Source organism: Tenebrio molitor, chromosome 2, assembly GCF_963966145.1.
Source record: "Tenebrio molitor chromosome 2, icTenMoli1.1, whole genome shotgun sequence".
In the NCBI taxonomy this organism is placed as follows: Eukaryota; Metazoa; Arthropoda; class Insecta; order Coleoptera; family Tenebrionidae; genus Tenebrio; species Tenebrio molitor.
The window spans coordinates 11,456,440-11,470,248 of record NC_091047.1 but is presented as its reverse complement, the minus strand read 5'-3'; the positions used below and the strand labels follow the sequence as shown (position 1 = coordinate 11,470,248).

Here is a 13,809-nt window from a genome sequence, read left to right as displayed (position 1 = left end):
ATTTGTTTTATAGATATTAAAAATTAAATACATACTCGTATAATGCTTAATTTAAAACAATTTAAATTATCTGTTTGTTTCATTGCGTTGGCAATAATGCTGGCCTTACAACATCGCTAACTTTCAAGTTCAGTGTTCAGTGCATGGAAGCTGGAGGGAGAGAACTTGAATTACACCACAGGCAATTTTGAAGTAAATCTGTTCGTGAAATATAGTAAAAACGTTTCCGATGTGGATTGTCAAACTCAAGGTCGCTTAAAATTTATTATCGAACTTTACTTTAGTGAGAAATCTGTCATAAATTCCAAATACCTTATAAGTGCGCCTAGTTACTTTTCCTGGTAGTGCCAACTTAACGACAAGTCCCCAATCCACATCTATAACATTCCGACCATATGTGAATTTAGCAATTTACAAATGAGCTAAAGTTAGGAATGATGGAGATGAGAGCCCTTTTCTAGATTCAGTGTTTCGCATTCGTAACGTCCAAAAAGTTTCGTTTCCGTTTGAAGAAGATGCAACACGGGAGTAAAATATCATGCGTTTACATGAAAACCAATGCGTTGATAAAAGTAAACGATTTGGAACAATGTAAAGTTTGAATTTCCCGCCGTTTGACACGAATGACATTTATTTATATTTAATCGGCACACAATTGAACATGTTAGTTTTCAGCAAAGGGTGCCCTTAGATATTTGCTTCGAGAATAGGAATCGTTAGTTATTCTATTTTTAATGTAAAACATTGCAAAGAAAGAAAAAACGAACATTTTTTGTTTATGAATTTTAGGTTAGCTGTCAACATGCTCTAATTACAAGGTATTATTTACACTTTAAAACTACAAAACAATTGACGGTTTCCAGCGCCGTCCCAGACCAGAATTTCATTTGAACGCCCGAAATGTGGAGTGCTCACGAGAAAAGTTCCAATCCATTTATGTGTCTTTAACTTCAAAATGTTAAATCTCACGAGTATATTGTTGATAATGAATTATAATGAATTTTTTTAACACTATAATAATACACAATAATAACACCGAGAGGTTTAAGGAAAAATTTTGAATAATTTGACTTTGAAGTTTACAATATATTTTTAGCGATTGGAAAAATCAACCCGATTTAGTACCAGATATGTTTCAGAATTGTTCAAAATAATTTTGATGATCGGCTGTCTATTTATTGTTTATACAGTAAGCGGCAAAAGTAAGGAATAAATCCATTAAAAATTAAACAATTTTTTTTTTCAAAAAATCCTTGGACGGGTCAATTTTAGTTTATAAAAATACATAAACGATGTTTTTTTAAATTTGGCGTCGAAGTGGGCGCTGAACTGTCGATTGTGAACGCACTATCCAGGTTACGGATCACGGATCAGCTTTTTAAATCTTAACGCTTTTACACGAGTGGTGCGATCTCAATCGACTCTCCAACGCCTACTTTGACGCCAAACTTAAAAAAACACCCTTTATTAATACCAAATAAAATTCCAAGCAATCACTTGTTTTCAAATGATGATATCATCGATGTTTTTTTTTTTTTTTTAAATGGAAACCCTGTATTTTTTTTTTATCTAATTTTATTATGTCATAAGGAAATTTTTGAGAAAAATAGAGTTGGAAAAAATTATGTTATGAAAGTCTCTTTTTTCACTCATTTGCTTGATTAACTCGAGCTACGCCCTCGTTACTGCAAATTCAGGAAAAAAGTATGACTTTCATAACTAGTTGAACAAATAACTATTTCTGTTTTATACCATTGTGAAATGTAACAGTTTGCTACTTATTTGTTAAAGAACGACTCAGTTGCATTTTGTTATTATAACTCGAAATTAATTTTCTTCCAAGCGTTTTATTTATTTGTGGTGCCTGAATTCTTCTCTTGATTGAATGATTTACAAAAATTAAATTGACTGAAAGTTTTATTTTAAAGACAGCAACGATAGGTAAATTTGCTTCACTGTGAAATTGTGAATATTTCGATAGAATTCTGTAAATGATTTATGTACTCGTAAGTTGTAAATACAAATTATTGCTCATAAAGTGGTGAATTTCAAAAAATAAATTCGATTGATTGATTGTTTCTGTGAGATTGAATTTTATTAAAACACGTATTTCAAATTGGACTTCACTTGATATATTTGTGGCATCATGTGGTTACTAAATATTAAAATATATCCAACATTTGTGTGGAAGCAAGAAGTGTCGTTGTGTTGTTCTGAAGAAAATCATTATCCCACCACAAACGACGCCAGTAAAATTTCTAGTTGCCGCGTAAAAGCATGCTTGGTCAAACTGCAGACCTGCTATTTCTGAGACCAGTCCGTCCTGCCGTATCGAGCTTTATTTTGGAGAGTGGAAAGTATTTTACTAAACTGCAGACCTACTTTATGGTTCTCAACTCATAACTTTAACTAACAGTCATTTTACGATTGACTTTTTTGGCATCAGTTTTTATGTACGTTGTGCGGGGCAGTTAAAATTTTTCACCTTTGTTTTGTTTTGGGATACTTTTATTGTCGGTTCTTTTACAGACTAAGTCTAACCCATATAAACTTTGTAATATATGTGTTTCCTGACTTTTATGTGCTCTTTTCAAAGATCTTTGCTTTTTTCGGTCGTGTTTTTCATCCACGGTGTTCTAGACCGGAGGAGGTATTCGGAATTAGCAGTTTTATGAGCCGAAGACAGATCACTTGCTTTTCTCTTTTCTAAACTTTCCTCCAAAATGAAATCGTTAAAATTAATTACTTGAAACTTTAAATGATTGTTACTGGGAGGTTTTCAATAAATAAGGATAGGATTATCCTAAAAATATTTTAAATTAAAATAGGCATTAAAAAATATTTTGCTTAAAATTATGTATATCAAATGGACAAAAATATTTAAATTCGCTATTATATGATTATTTATTAATGATCCATTGTATTGTCTTCATTGTGGCGATAACATTTACCAAGTCTGCGATCACTCTTTAACTAGACATGAGAATAGATAATATGTACATAATACCAACTGAATGGTTTTTATTTTTCGTACCTAATTACTGTAATTCATACTGTTTTAATAAATTAGTTTAAAATAAACTTAGGAAATTATAATTTGTGTTTTGCTTGTCCTTTTGTATAATAATAAATAAAGCTTTGATTGGCAGATTTTTACTTTCAGTAAGGCGATAATTTGGCTACTCAAAAAAAATAGAAAGAAAATTCAAATATGAATGTCCAAGTTGCCATTCAACTATGTACATACATAACCTAAAATTTTCAAATATACAGAGTGTCTCAGTAACGAGTTGCAACACAATTTGTTTTTTTTTACAGTAACATTTTTGGATGTGGGTTTAATGCTGATTTTTTTATCCCAGCTTTTGTTAGGAGGTTGTGTTTTGTCTTTTTATGTAATTTAACCATATTATTTGTAAAAATTTATTAATAAAAAAACAAGGGCACTAGAACCATGAAATTGCAATGAAAGTACATTTCTTGACGCTTTGCGGTGGTGTTTTATTGGCACGTTGCACACCCCAAACTGACTGTTGGTTCTAGAATTTTAATTAACCGAAGTTGTGGAGACCGTAAATTCAAAACATGAAGTGCCTACACCCCGTATACCTTGATGTTCTCTTGTTGAAGCGATCAAATGTTGTGAGATAAAATTTAAAAAATCACACAGTGGTAATCTTGGTAGTCCTCTTAGCGACGGTGTATAAACTGGTGTCTGGTAAATGAGACCTCAAGAATAATAGCTTGTAGAATTATTATTAGATAATAAATATATGCACATCTCATTCCACGAACACAGAATATGGAAGAAGCATGTTCTATAGCGCAGCGCGTCTCATGATTTACGGCACATCCAACATCAAAGCTTTTATGGCCCATGATTCGCGAGGTTTTAACACAACAAGTTTTAACTAGCATCAAAACGACGTTCCACATCACAACAACCATCCGGGTGTTGTACTACAAAACCATCCATGGGAACCGTTGTAAAATGCAGCCACGGCCATTTTCTTTTCAAAGCGCCATTTTAATTACCGGCACCGAAACGTCGGTTCCGGTGGGGGCATAATTAATTCGACCACATTAAATTAAGAAATTTACGTCAAAGAATGGGTTCTTTCATAAATTAGTAAGTTGTTGCTGATTGCTGGAACTTGCAATAAAATGTCCATCCACCAGGTGCTGTAATTATATTCCACTACATAATAATTCCGTTCCATGTTTTTCATTTTAAACGATTTGCTCACTAAAACCCATAATGATTAATTCATTATATAACCTGTTAACACCGGTACCAGTTGCGCCAATGTATAATTGATTATTATTATTATATGCGTGTACCTATTACCTAAATATTGTAGCAAAAATGTATTGTTGGAAGATTAAGGTATTTCCAAGAAAACAATAAATATTTGTTATAAAATAAATATATACACTTTTGTTACACTAACTGCGGCTAAACGGTTTAACCGGTTTAACCAGTATAACTTGACTAATAGGCTCATGGTTGAACTGGGTAAACCTACAAAAAAAATAATTCATTACAAGTTTAATTAACAGGTGATCAACAAACTGCTATTAATACACAAGAATAAGTACATAATTTGGTAAACTATGACATTCTTAACTCTGTTCTTTTATTAAAGGATGCTTGAACTAATTAATTAATGAATTATCAAATTAAGGATAAACTGAGGTGTGGTGTGATTCCAACAGGCATTAAGTCATATATTATGTCTTCCAGTGACCACCATATTCTCCTGATCTGGCTTCTGGATCATAGATTATTTCCAAAGCTTAATCTATGTACTTGCATATTAAAAAAATCTGTTTATAATGAAGGGACTATTGCCATAAATGAGTGATTTATCGGGATCCAACAATTTTTTCTGGGAAGCCATAGAAATGCTGGAGTACACCTGACACTAGGGTATTAATTTTTATTTTATGGATCAGGGGCGGAGCATATAGACCAGCCCTTCTATAGTGTTTTACGTAACTGACAGTTTCATAATGTTCACCAAATCAACAAAGCGGCATTTTTCCTTTGTGGAGGCTACAGTATAGTACTCAATTCAAATATTAACAGTGCCGCTTGTTGCGGATAACGGATTGTAGCGGCGCGTTTGGAAAGAGGGGATTTTACCTTTTGTATCTACCCTATCAGAATGTCTGTTAAAGAAAAATGAAACCAGTATTTTTCAGATAAACTTGGTATGTAGAAGACAACCACGGCGATGATTTTAATTCTATAGTTTTAGAGCTCCACCCTTTAGAGTTAGATGAAAACCTTAGGTACACATACAATTTTGCTGCAAATAATTAAAACATGATTAATTTTGTGTTTAACGCCAAGGTTGTAGTTAATATTCCTTCAATAAGATGAAAATGTTATAAATGCTTTCATTATATTTTATTCTAAGAAAAATATTGAGTTAGATGATTTGTTTTACGGTTTTTGAAATCCATAAATAAATAGGGAAAGTGCAGTAAATCATTCAATAAAGAGGCTCTGAGGAATAGTTCATGGGATTAGATAAAGTTGACGCTTGAAAGTGTTTAATCTTAAAACATTGTAAGAGTTTCTGGTATATTTTGCGTAGTGTCATAATTTATCCAACAAATAGTTGTATCGTCGCATGGTATTTTGCACTATGTTCGGAGTCTCGTAAAATGTTAATGAATTATGATGGTCTACCTGCTGTAAATGCTGCAGTAAACGTGGCAATAAGCAGGATAACCGCCCACCGAAACCCGACGAATGTATCTTTTGTCTTAATGGTTGAATTGACAAAATTTTAATTATATTTCGGACGGTCTTTGTCCACTTCTGGTGTGAATAACGCGACCATAAATTTCGACTCGACTGTCGAAACCCCTTTTATTTCCACCAACGTCTTCAACTTTGAAGTCCATAAAAATCGTAAATTCCTTTTCCACTGTCCGTCTGGATCTTATGGAGAATTATTATAATAAGTAGTTGCATGCATATAGATACATTTATATAATTTACGACATTTTTTCATTGCCCGCTCACAAATCATATGGGAAATTCGCAAAAATCATAAACTTTGTCTGGAAATAATTGCTAAGCAGGAGCATGCAGGTCGTTAAATTTTAAACGGGACGGCCACAGACATGCGAATTCTATTTCGAACGATACGATTTTAGTGCCCTAACTCTCAAAGGGTTTTATTTTGCGGTGCAATTTTTGACGTAAAACTCGAATAAAGCAGCCCGAGTGTAAACGATCGTCAATTTATTTTTTAAATTCAAAACCAGGAATGAATGTTTACGTTCGATCATTTAATATTTCCCAGTCAAAAGTTTCTTTCCTTTCTTTATCACACGACAAGACAAATGTTTCTGTATTGTTTAGATAATTGATGTTTCCTATACAGGGTATTTCACGAGTGATAATGAGCCCGACGGAATTGAAAATGCAACCCACAATACATTTCCAAAGTTAAAATGGATTTTTTTTAACATAAAACATGCTATCCATTCAAAAAACTGTCGACATTTTTGACATTTCGAGTTTTTCAAAATGATATAATTAAAGATAATCTTTTGAAATTTGGGTCGGATGATTAGGTCCTATGTACAGCCAATTAAAATATTAGATGGTTAGTACTTTTGAAATAAACTATAAAAATTACATATAAAAATATAAATGACAATAAATCACGGGAATTTTCTGAATACCTAGATATTTTATTTACATGTAATTGCTATTTGCCCACGTGAAAAATTGTGAAAGATAATGTGTATTTTATTGACCGATGAAATGCAGTGTAGAAACTAGTTATGGAATAAATTCTGTACATTTTTGACTTTGAGTGGATTTTAAGAGACACTTCTACTCTAAATGATATAATAATATACTATAATTGCACTTGCATGTCTTATAAAACGTGATATTGATTTCTGTTGTTAACCTCTTGCGCGATAAATAAGGACTGCTTCCGAATATCATATCGTTCTAGTGAAAACCTTTTGATAACATTCTTTACATGACTTTTTAAATTTAAAAGTACTAGAATACGTTCTCCGAACGAAATTGCAATAAAAAAATTTATATAGATGTTAGTCACAAGTGTAAGTATGCACCGTGACTAAAATTCTTTAAGTTTATGAGCACTTTTGCACTTGAGAAACTACTACAAAATCATTTACGGATTCGCTCTGCACAATGTAGAAAACTAAGAAGGACTTTATTATTATCATTATACATACTCGTATTTCTAAGCGTTATCTTTAATTTCGCATTTAAATAAAACGAGTCTGTAGGGTCCTTAAATTGCTCCTCTCGCTCACAATATTGAAACCATTCAGTGGCACGTTTCCTGCTAATACATATCTTGATCTCACCTTCCGGCTGAATTGAAATGAAACATTTTATCCTTAGGTAATTGATTTTCATTGTTTAATTATAGGGGGCAGGTAAAAATCGATTTTTAAAATCGATCGATTACACTGAACAACACCTGTTTAATCGTTTATAATTCCAGATTTTTGTATTTCTTTTACAAGTTTCGCAAAGTTATTGACTTTGTTTTAGTTTTAGAGGCTCGTGTTATCTTTTTTAAGTTAAATACAGGTTCGAAACCTGATCGTCGAGTAATTGTGGCTAATCTGTCAAGAAATTTCACACACCCTTTTGAGCGAATGCTATATCTTATTGCTAGTTTTTCTGATTAAATAATGTGCATTATGCCAGTGAACGTCATGGATTTTATTTTTTTTATGTTATCTATTTCATAAATGCAATACAATGTAGCAAACAAATTCATTGAGGAAGTGAACAAAGCTTAAAATAACACTCATTAATTTTCCTCACTGCATACAATGGAAAATTATTAATAGAATTTTATGCAGTCCTGAATAGAGCAATTAGACCACCATGCATTTTTTTTAAATTCTTCTTTTGTTACAAGACTTTAATGTTAACCGCAGTGTGGTTTTCATAATTGTTTTATTTTTATTTGTTTTAAATTATGTATAAACCATCAAATAACATCAATTGCAATGATAGTAATAGAAATGGAGCATGTATACAGGCTGCTTCCGTAAATTATTTTTCGGCCTCCCAATCTGGGAAATATAGCGTTACCTTACACTTTAGGTCAAGGGAGGTGCGATTTCCCGTACAATGTCAAAAATTTCTAGTGGAATGTGGGAAAAATCTAGTGGAGTACGGGAAAAATGTGCGGACACCGTTGATTTATTCTTTTCACAGTTACTTTAAAATTAAAGTGTCCATACGTTACTTTAATTTAGTGTAAAAAAACACATTTCCCTGTATAATTTTTCCGATAAATGTGTTTGTTTAATTTATATCGATCGAAAAAGAAAATAATCGTAACAGGGAAAATGCAACCTATAGGGTTGGCAGCTGTATATGTCAAAAAGTTTGACAATTGTCAGGTATTTCATAAATATCTGCAAAATTGCACAATAAAACTAAACCACAGAAGTTTATATATGGTTTTGTGTACCTACTTTATCCAGTACTAGCTGTTAGTGCTAAAGTGCAACTGGAAAATAAAAATACACAAAACAATTCTAACCCCAAAATCTTGTATTCACCTGAAGAAAGATGATTCGTTTTCACCAGGAAGTAGTGGTTAAGTACAAGACATTTTAATAATTTGCAACATTATTAACATAATTTATTTTGTAAAATTACAGTTGTAAACATTATTGTTACAATTCTCCCCTTTAGAGAACAATGCAGAAACAATTTGGTAACTGTCAGCTTTATTACTTCTGGGTTGAATGTCAATATGTTGTACTGGTGCTTCTCTTACGGTACTGGTGATGAAATTGTCTGCTGGTACATAGTTATATTGGAAGCAAGTGCTAAAAATTCAAGTAGATTAAAGCACTGTATCGAAGTTTGTGACACAACTCACCATTGTTTGAGCTATAGCTGCAACACAGTACATTTTGTTTTTGATGTTGAAGGAAGGTCATCAGTCATCACGAATCATTTTAGGAACTTCAATCTTGTGTCCATAGGGCAATCAAGGTTCAAATATTTGTCAATTTTATTAATACCAATTTAACCTGACTTCCATATATTTCTTCACAGTTTCAACCCAGTTTGGATTGGTAATGGCAAATGATCTACAAATATTGGTTTTTGTGTCAGTTATCAATATAATATCTTCTCTTGACATTTTTCATTTTCAGAGTATATAACTCCTTTCGGAGACAGACACCACAAACACCTATTAATAAAACTGTCTGTAATAAAATATGGTTTATTAAAAATTTGTGAATTAAAGAATAGTTATTACATACTGTCGTGAGAAGAAATTGTCCTATGTAACGTTGTTTCGATTTTTGTGGTAATAATTCAGAATTTAGTCCTGCCACTAGTTGTACTGCCTCTGGTGTCACATTTAACTCACTCTATATTATATACTAGACATTTTTTTCACTCGATTAATACACCAAAATCAAATTTTGAAGCACGACCGTGAAAATTTAGCCGGCAAATAATTTGTTAGGAAAAAAACAAATGAGCGGTCACGGTCGTCAAGGAATTGATTCCACAGCATTCGATTCTTTATTGACGATGTCAAATTCTACAATAAAATTAGTCTTGATTTTTAAAAGATTTAATATTTTGGTCAGCCGAAAAGTCTAATACAAATGTCGTACGGGACGTATTTTCCGGCCCTCCAACTAATCAGGCACTCGGCTGCGCCATCGTGCCCGAAACCAGTTGTCGTGCCGGAAAATTCACATCCCGTACTCTAATGTAAATAACTATTCTTATTTCAATTTTTATTATGCTTATTAATACCCAATGGGACAAGTGCCTTTTATCTTGTACATTAGCAGTATGATGGTTATATCTTGATAGCAGTGTCACTGATAGTTTTCTTATAGTTTTTAAACTAGATAAAATTTGGACTTAATATGATTTTAAACATCCACCCTAATGTACTTACCATTAATACCTACTAAAACAAATATTTTCCTCCAAAAAAATATTTCAGTCGGTGAATTTTTGCAGAAGTTATCAATTATCATGAATTTAAAAAATACAGCAGTTTTTATTTGGGAGGCCATGATTTATTTTTTTAATGTTGGACACACTGTTTCATTTCCGTAACTGAAATACCTGACATGCGAATCAAAATGAACATTAGGTACATGAATTTTCCGCAATGTCTGAGTATTCTTCTATTGCAAACTAGTAAAACTGACAACAATTCACTCGACATTGACCCTTTGGCGCTGTTTGTAACCTAAAAATTAGAAAAACATAACCTAATTCAACAGACAGCTTTACTACCAAATTAAATGCAAAATTTCCTTGCGAAAATAACGTGAATGGATTTTAGACACAGAAACGTAAACTAAGTCGCCATACGGAAAAGTACTTTTGTTTACGTTTTGAGCATAGGACAATCAAAATTTGATCTTCTGAGACGATTTTTCGACCGTAAGTAATTACCATAAAATGCCCGGATAGATTGAACATAAATCCATGAAGTTTCAACGAAAGCTATATCGTTATTTGAAGATCACAGCAACTACTTTGTTGCCAGTGTGCGCTTGTCAAAGGTGTGAGCAACTGTTTAGAACACTTAAGATAAAAGCCCATAATTGTTTTGTTTTCCTTTATTTAGTGAGATTAAATAGGTGGGACTTGCAGCAGTTATAAATATACCACCACACTTTATGAATCAGCCTTTATAAGCGAATAACGATTAGAATACTGATAAGCGGTTCATTATCAGAATGTTATAAAATAAATGTGCTCTGTAACCGACCCTGGCTCGTTTTGTTTACTTCAGATGCAAATCAAGACGACCGATACTATCTCAAGGAAGGACAGAATAGTCCCCACATGATTATATCAATTTTATTTCTGTCTATACCTCTGATTAAAGATTGTTAAAAAATCTCCTCGAACAAGACTGTAGTACTTAAGACACATAAATTTGTAATTTGAACGATTTAAAAGGGAACTAACCACAGGTTTCGTTATAAACAGGTCTCTTATTTGCGGTCAAGTCTCGGATACATGTTTCTCTCAAATTAACTCTCTTCACGTTAATGGCAAATAAAGCCAATTGCTCAAGTTATCATTGCTGACTTTTACCCAGAATCTCGGTAAATTGTGTGTTAAACTTGTTTTTAACATCTCAACTCAACACAATAAACCAATGATAATATAATATTGGATTAATATAAGTATCTTCCTCATTCAACGTTCCTGGCATATAAACAAAAGGTTTAAGAAAATTTAAACAATTTTGTTCTTCGGTGGTCACCGTAGACACTGATGATCCTACATAAGAAAACTGTGGTGTCGTGGTAATCTTACATAATTCTTTATTGTGAACCATAACCCATTCATTGACCTTGGGTATTACTGATTCATCTGAAAAAATAATAAACGAAAATGTTCCAATATTATAAAACTGGCATTTGGAAAGAATTGCAATTCTATTGAGCATTTTGGTGGCTTTAATGAAACAGTGTAGCTCCTTTTTTAGGTAGTTTTACTCTTCAAAGTATGGTGCGTTCATCCTCAAAGCTGGCGTTGAAGAGCCGATTGTGAACGCGCTATACGGATTACGGATCACGGATGAGCTGTGTAAATCTTACGTTTTTACACGAGTGGTGCGTTCACAATCGACTCCTCAACGCCAACTTGGAGGATAAATTTAAATGAACGCACGATATAAATACAAATGCGCACCTATCCCAAATTAGCCGGTGAGAGAGTGCAAAGAAGAGTATTTTTTACAATCACGCATTTAGCTTCGTAGGGTAAAAATGGTTCAGACCAATTTTGTAGCTTATTAAAGTTGCAACAAAATCTCTTTTACAAAAATTTCTGTATGACCAATAGGTTCTGAGATATAGCCGTTAATGTGGGGGTTTGTTTACAATCAAAGGTGTAAATCCATCTTTGGTCATGGCGCCCGATGCATTCGGACTACTATTGCATTTATTCATTAATTTTCAAGATGTATCTTCCCGCATCTAAATAGAATGATCACTATGATGGTATCTGTAAAATTACAATTGTTTAAAAATTGCAAGAATTGAAATAAAATAGCATAACCAAAAAAGGGTTGACTGAAGATGTTGACAAAGAGGAAATTGAAAACAATATTTGTGGCAATTTTTTTAGGACACAAATGGGGCGGGCCCGTCTCTGCATAAGGCCCGACATGGCGGACGTTTTTGTGCCCGGCGTCAGAAAAAAACAATACATTCTGAGCACGTTTTCAGTTAACAATAGCCATTAAAAAGCCGTAAATAAAACTGATATAAACGAAATTATGCATAAATGACAAAATGTAGCCGCCATTTTGCAATAAAAATGAAACAGTTACAGGTATACCAACATATTATTTATTCTGCCATAGTTTATGGCTCATAAACATTTTTAGTTTGTGGGCAATTATACAAATTAACTATGGCCAGTGCGGTGATAATAAAAGTTTAATGGGTTTTTATTAATTAGTAGTTAGCTGAATATAATACGTCCTCAAGGTGACGGAAATACGTTGTTCCACCAATTCACTTTATCTTGTATTACACCGAACAGCTTTTTAATGATGTCCTTTTTATGTCATTGTTTCAGATGTTAAGCTGCCTCGTTAATCGAAAATGGACTGAGTTGTGATTGTGAAATATACTGCGTCGCTCTAACTAGTAAGTATGTTGGTGTTCCAAGTCAATCCGTCTCTTCAAAGATGTAATCGTCCTAGCCCTTAACAGTGACGTCGTAGAATTCTAGCAATAAATTGTTGCCACACGAATTTTTTGATTTGGACCGTCGCCAAGTCAGGAAATTCCTGCCTGCGAGGCGTTTAGAATTGTTACTTGATGAATTTTAGTGATATGGAAATTCAGATTTTCAATCTTGCTGTGTATTCTGTTTAACAACAGTAAAAATGTACATAATTATAAGGATTATTACTTTGTACAAAGAGTGGCTGCAAGGGTTGTGTCGTTGTGTGTTTTTACATTTTAAGAATCGTGGCCCCAAATGGAGGCCTTGTGATACAAATGACTTAATTATTATAGTGTTAATTACTTCCATGAACTGTCCGAATTATTGATGTTAGTAGATAGAATGTTATCAGAGTTCAAGATACTTTCCTTCTTGTAAAATGGTCATCATTAATTAGTAGGATGTGGTAGGAGTTGAAAGTCAAATCACGAAAATTTCTATAGCTTCATGGCAATTAGGCACTCGTCTTCTCAAATGGTTTTTGCGGTTTGCAATATTGCAGAAATATGTAATTTAACAGGTCATTTACGACATGTATTTAATCAATACTACTTATAAAATGTATGGTAATAAATTTTAAGTACACTATAAATATAGGCTCTTAGCATTACACTATCTTCTAAATGTATAGTTCAATATAGTTATGTTTACTAATTACCCGTTTTACTTCTACAACAGAACTCCATTCTCTAATTTTAGTATGCCCTACCTGAAAAATCCTCAACAGGAATCTGCCGTTCTCTCCGAAAGCTGAGGAGCTTTTCACTGAGGTAAGATCTTTCAGCCAAGCGTCAAATAAAATATGTTGAAGTACATTTTGTAATTGTTTCTGTTTATGAATACCTCACCCACTTGCGAACTTCATCAAGAGTTTATTTCTGGAATATTCTTCAATTGCACAAACTCTCTCAAAACCAGAATATCGTTCTTAAGTCATTTTCTAAGCCATAAAGCAGGCAATTCTGCGATCCGAGAGCTTGTCTGCAGAAAAAGTAGAATGGTGGAATGACGGAAGTCGGTTTGGATAATCCTTTGAA

The 13,809-nt window shown here is 33.0% G+C and overlaps 1 protein-coding gene and 1 long non-coding RNA gene across 2 annotated transcripts in view; both read left to right on the top strand.

Annotated features, from left to right (window-relative positions):
- The window catches only part of dsx (doublesex), a 125,053-nt gene extending 111,626 nt beyond the window's left edge, over positions 1-13,427 (top strand). The window contains exon 5 of the mRNA XM_069038060.1: positions 12,620-13,427. The gene's annotated coding sequence lies outside the window, so the exon portion shown is untranslated. The remainder of the gene's footprint in view (positions 1-12,619) is intronic.
- LOC138124186 (uncharacterized) lies at positions 8,078-9,130 on the top strand. Its single transcript, XR_011157046.1, has 2 exons — positions 8,078-8,626; positions 8,692-9,130. It is a non-coding gene; the product is annotated as an uncharacterized lncRNA (long non-coding RNA).
- Positions 13,428-13,809: the final 382 nt, after the last annotated feature.